The sequence below is a fragment of the Lolium rigidum genome, chromosome 1 (assembly GCF_022539505.1).
Source record: "Lolium rigidum isolate FL_2022 chromosome 1, APGP_CSIRO_Lrig_0.1, whole genome shotgun sequence".
Lineage (NCBI taxonomy): Eukaryota > Viridiplantae > Streptophyta > Magnoliopsida > Poales > Poaceae > Lolium > Lolium rigidum.
The window spans coordinates 310310706-310316856 of NC_061508.1; the positions used below are offsets into that span (position 1 = coordinate 310310706).

The following is a 6151-nucleotide window of genomic DNA, read 5'->3' on the forward strand; positions in this document are numbered from 1 at the left end:
CAGCTTTCCGGCGGCGGCCTCTGGGGGCGACGAGGGGGAGGGAGCAGGGGAGGAGGGGGACGGCGGCGGGGATCTAGGGTTTCGCCCCCCGGTCGCCCAGAGGAGGCGACGCGAGGAGCGGGTCCTTCTTTCTTTTTTTTGTTTCAGCAGCCCACCATCACCCTCAGCACGAGATTCACTAGCGTTTATTTCAGGTTAACATATACGCTGGACAATGGAATTTGAAACATTAAACTGTATTCGCTGTAGGCCTGCAGCTAAGTTTATTGGCAGTGCGGCAGTGCCCATCAGTTTATTCGTATATCCAGTTGCACCAGTTGTACAAAACGATGCCCTATTTTGTGTAATTTAGTCAAATAGGGTGTGCTCTGGAATAAGGATGGCCACATAAAGTTTTAGCTGGAGATTTGCATTTCGTGCTGAAGTACTAAACCCATTGGATTCAGATTTTGTATTCTGATTTACTTGGCTATTTCTCCGATGCCTCAGTTTGCACAAGATTTCTACTTTGAAGTGGTAATTGACATGGAGATGTACAAATAAAATGCATCATATTTAGCCGGTATTTTGTTCGAGAAAGATGAATGATTTTAAGTGCATTTTTACTGGTGCATAGTTTTTTTTTTATCATGGTACTAAACTGTACCTTCCATCGCATTGTTATGCTCAAACTTATATTCAAACTTTTTAAAATTTGCTTCATTGTTGAATCACTTAAGTACATCTACTTCGATGCTGCAAGCCTCTTCGACCACCCTTAATGCTGACAGACTATTTTTCATGGGTTGACCTGCCATGTATTTTGTTTGTAGCAATTATACGGTGATATTTATCATAAGATAGTTGTAAGACGTGTGCGAAGTACACATTATGAATTACAATATTATTTAGATCAATAGTTTATGTCTAACTTTATTGCTTCATCTAGTATATTTATTTCTCGCCATCCCTTAAGTAGTTTAAACAATGGTTTGTCGTGTAAATTCCACAATGCTTCTACGAGGAAAAAAAAATATAGCTTTACAAGAGGGCACCGATTTTCTTCTCTGAAATCAATCCATCGATGATCTTTGCAAGAAACAATGGCCTGTCGTGTAAATTCCACAATGTTTCTATGAGAAAAAATTATATAGCTTTACAAGAGGAAGAGTATACACATCATGTGACTGTATATGACACATCTGAATCAGGTGTTTTTCTCTAAAACCGATAGTGCCGGTGTAAGATAGTTGTTAGCCTTGTCTGGCAAATGAGCCACCTGCAAAACAAAACAAAAAATCAGTTTTATTAGCATGAAAAACAGCTGACTGGAACAAGGAGATCCATCCATTACGCTGCAGCTTCAACTATAACTTACAAGTTCATAGAGTTTGTTTCCTTGCTCAGCAACATAGTCGTAGCATACCTGTGTGGTACGTGGTAATAAGTTAATTAAGATTGTAATCACTTCGAAAAGCATCACTGTAGTTCGAAAAGCATCACTGCGGAGGAGAATATGGACGAACAAATCTTACATCAAAACTTTTGTTTCTCGCCGTGGAATCATGCAATGCTTTGACACAGATATCTGCTACATCCGCACAGCTGATAGCCTACATTACAACTTAAAAAATCAAGATTATGGCACTCAAGAAAACGTTTATGGACGGTCGATGATATTTCACCTGAGAGATTCTGTTCCCTTGATCAAAGATCAGTGCACGCTGACCACCAGGTTCTTCCTGCAAAACATCGAATGATCATGATGTGACCAGTTTTACCAGGGATAAAACTTCAAAAGTAACTGGCATCTGCTTTAGCAATCCTACTTGAGATGACATGATCTAACATACTGTTTATTATGGTGTTGAACATAGCCTGGAACTTCAGTTGTTGTATTAGTATGTCATACCTGCAGTGGACCTGGCCGTACAATTGTGTATCCAAGGCCTGACCTCCTCAGCGCATCTTCTCCAGCCTAGAAGAACATGGAGGACATTGATGATTTAATGAACATTTGAATTAGATAAGTACAATATAACGGTTGCAAAAAGTAGAACCTTCTTTGCTTTTAGAACTTGTTCTCTTCTGTTAGGCTCAATTCCAGAACCTGTGCATGAGACCAGTATGAAGTCTGTTTCTTGACCGGTCTGTAAAGAATTATAAGATGCATGGTTATCAATAAGGTGATAGAGAGCATGATTCAGTTCTGAGACCACATGAAGTCATATATTACTCTAACAAATAATAAGGAAAACTTTGGATAAACAAGGATAAGGAAAAAAAAAGGGAAAGTATGTAGCTAAGCTATAGCAAGTCAAATAATTGTCTTTTTAGTGAACGACTGAGCAAATGCTTTGTACTTCCATGGAGAAAAGCAAAACATATGCAGAAGAGTTTCGGTCATGGAGAAATTTTCCATCCAAAGGATGAAAAACCTGATCAAAATACCCTGGGCTGTCAAAACACACACTCATTAGGGCAGCTGAATGATGTCGGAATAACTTACAGGTAAAGCTTTGATGTATTCCAGTATTAGCTCAAAATTTCTGGGGTCGGTACACCTTGGGATGCATCACCAGGTCTCTGTGGTGCAACACATTAGATTTGATGCTATAAACAACTAAATAACAATCGGTGATGGTAGGAAATAATTCATTATATTGTACTGACCTGCCTTTTTGGTTCGAACCTAATGGTTAAGGTATGCACAAGAAAAGGGTCTAGGGGAGGATCTTCTGGTTTTACTGGCCGAAAAGCCGAAAAAGGTACTCTCACCTGGAGTAAACAAAGATAACAAAATGAAAGGAGATCAAATTTCTACGTTCTTCAATTCCCAGCATGCTGTAAAATCAGCTATTATTTTCAAATTATTGCACACGCTACTTACCCGACAAAAGCCTACTTTTGTAGTCATCCGAGCAAAATACTGCTTACTCTGTGAGGTGTCAGCCAGTGGACCAGTCTCAAGAATAACAACATATGATCTTTCATTTCCACCCACCGAGAGAATCAAGCCATCGTACCTATGCAAGAATGACAGGATCGGCATGACACCAAGTTCATTGTGATGCACTCAAGATTTTTCAACATTGGTGAAGCTAGCAAAATCCAGGAGCTCCTCATACCTGTCTAGGGTGGAACCGAGAGGAAGAGAGAGCCTCCTTGATATCTCAACGTATCCGCCTCTGGTGAAAACAAATCCTGAGATATATTGATGTTTAATCAGAAAACTGAGACAGAAGAATAAACCAACACATCTAGGTATATCAATAAATTTGCTGAGAAGCATGTCCTGACGATACACTACACAGAGGGGGGTGTTACCTGCAAAAACGGACTGGCCATCTTGTGAAAATTCAAATGATGCATCGATACCTTCATCGAACCTAGAACCAGAAGCGTAGATATTTGGGAAGTAAGATCCCTGATTCACCTCCCAACCATTGAGAGACTTCTTAGATTTGAATTTTGCTATCAAAAGTTTGCTCTTGCTGCTTTTACCAGCCCTGAGTTGAGCCATCTCATTGTAGTAATCCTGCAGTACAAAGGATGTCTGAATGAAGCTCTTCATCAACAAGACAACAAGGCAAGATGATTCTCCAAATCATCAACACGCGTACAACCTCTATTCTTTTATCTTGTCATTTTGGACACTTGCAAGGTCTCGCGAACATAGTTTTGAGCACTACATGTTCTAATTATAAGTTAGTAAAATGAATGGAGGTACAATGGTATTAAACTTAAAGAGGTTCGATGCTACAATTACTAGTATCATTTTCATGTGAAAAATCTAAATAATTTTGTGTGCATCCGAGATTATAGTCTCAGAACTTTTATTGTATTTATCCTAGAACGACATCCATACTAGTCCCTGACAGACATCTACTTGAGAATGGACCAAATAACTGCTTTGACGAGAAAATTAAGGTTAGGATGGATACCTGGAAAGCCTTGCTGACATTCCTGACTCCTTGGTTATCAAGTATCAACTCTGTTTAGGTCTCGGTAATGGTTGAGCGCGCGGTTGCGCAATAGATGATCTTGCTACAACCTGACACGGCTGATTGCACAGTTAAAGGATCACCAACGTCGCCAACAACGATGTCCACCGACCTTGGAAGCATGTCGGTCACTTCAGCATCGTCCCTTCTAACTAAAGCCTGTCACAAAATGGTAAAATTATGTCCAAAACTTTCCCTATTTCTCAGAGTTCAGTATGATTATCCTAGCGGTGGACATGATTGAAGAGGAAAGAAATGGGCAGGAGTGAGTGGAAGAGGAAGAAGTGTGTGGGTGGTGGTGACCTTGACATTGTAGCCTCGGAGAGAATTTTGAAATTTTCAATATTTTCAAAATTCAGGAAATATACCAGTTCAGTCAATCAGTTTGCCAGTCTATACTGTATGATTATCCTAGTGGTGAACATGAAAGAAGAGGCAGGAGCTAGTGGAGGAGGAAGTGTGCCTGACCTTGACATTGTAGCCAGATACGGCTGGTGGCGCCGACGACGAGTACAGTGGTGTCCTGTGCGCCGGGGACGGTGAACTCGCACATGGGCCCGCCGCGGCTGAGCACGGCCTGCTCCTCCTCAGCGAGCGCCTCGGTGGCTGACGCGCTGGACATCTGCCCGAGGCGCGAGAACTTGCGCCACACCTCGTCGAAGAGCTGGCCCGACCGCCGGCCCAAGCCCCACAGGGCTCACCGCCATCACCTCGTCCAGGTCCAGCCCCGCCGTGGCCGCCCGGCTCTCCTCCTCCTCGGCCTTCCTCTTCGCGGCCGCCGCCTCCTCCTCCGCCTTGTAGGAAGGTTGGACGTTCTAATAAGGCATAGACCGGAAAACGTACTCTCTCCCCGTTTCTACAAAAGCTTCCAAACTTTATTTAGATACGAAGGTGTATAGACATGTTTTAGGATTTTAGTTATAGATTTATGCGTATCTAGAAAAACTTGTGAAGCTTTTTTAAAATGGAGGGAGTATGTGGAGTTGGTTTTCCGTCTTTCTTGCCATTTTCAAGCGTTGCAATTGCTCATTTGCTTGCATACCACTCTCACAAGCTCGTTTTGTTGCTAATTTTCCATAAGCTGGTGTTAGCTACGCCGGTTAAGTAGGAAAATTAAGGTTTTTCCCTCACTGGAAAATAAGCATGACTTTGCGTATTGTCTCACGAAATATATCATTGGAAAATAAGCATCTTACACCCGTTACGTTAGAAGTTTCACCAGAATGTTATTCGCCAGAGCCAGAGCTCTCTCTCCCTTCCATCTTTGTGCCCCATCTGTAGATAAAATAATCCGGGGTTATCGATTATCAGCAAGGATGGTGCAATGCCGAAGCAGGTTAGAGCTGCACCTGACTCTCTTCTTGCCAGGGATGACCGACCTTGTGTGCTCGACCTTGACCGCTCACTCCCTAGTTGGAGGGGGGAGGGTGGGGGGGGGGGGTGCGCCCCCCTATGCTCATGATTTTTCTTTGAACACAAGCTGTCATCATGGAGATGCTAGTTCTAGGCAAAGTAGGTGATGTGTTTCTGCAGTAGCCAAATCGGTAGGATAAGAACGTGATCAACACGGAGTCACCTAAACATGAACGACGCGCGCACTACGCCCCATCTTCACAGTCCCTTGTTCTTGTGCCAGTAATGGAAATGGAGTAACCGTTTACCCCAGCCGCACGCGCTGGCATGAGCACTACTACCTTGAGCAAGCGATCGAGCGCGGCAATGCCGAGCACACAAGGTCGGTCATCCCTGGCAAGAAGAGAGTCAGGTGCACCGATTCCAGTGCCGCGATAGTAAGCTCTAACCTGCTTCGGCATTGCACCATCCATGCTAATAATCGATAATCCTGGATTATTTTGTCTACAGATGGGGCACAAAGCGCCCCCCTATGCTCATGATTTTCCTTTGAACACAAGCTGTCATCATGGAGATGCTAGTTCTAGGCAAAGTAGGTGATGTGTTTCTGCAGTAGCCAAATCGGTAGGATAAGAACGTGATCAACACGGAGTCACCTAAACATGAACGGGGATCGAATCCAGCTCGCGCGCACTACGCCCCATCTTCACAGTCCCTTGTTCTTGTGCTAGTAATGGAAATGGCGTAAGCGTTTACCCCAGCCGCACGCGCTGGCATGAGCACTACTACCTTGAGCAAGCGATCGAGCGCGGCAA

General features: G+C 43.4%; 1 pseudogene; it reads right to left on the reverse strand.

Annotated features, from left to right (window-relative positions):
• Window positions 1–1015: 1015 nt before the first annotated feature.
• On the reverse strand, window positions 1016–4705 carry LOC124697661 (annotated as a pseudogene).
• Between the last annotated feature and the right edge of the window lie 1446 nt (window positions 4706–6151).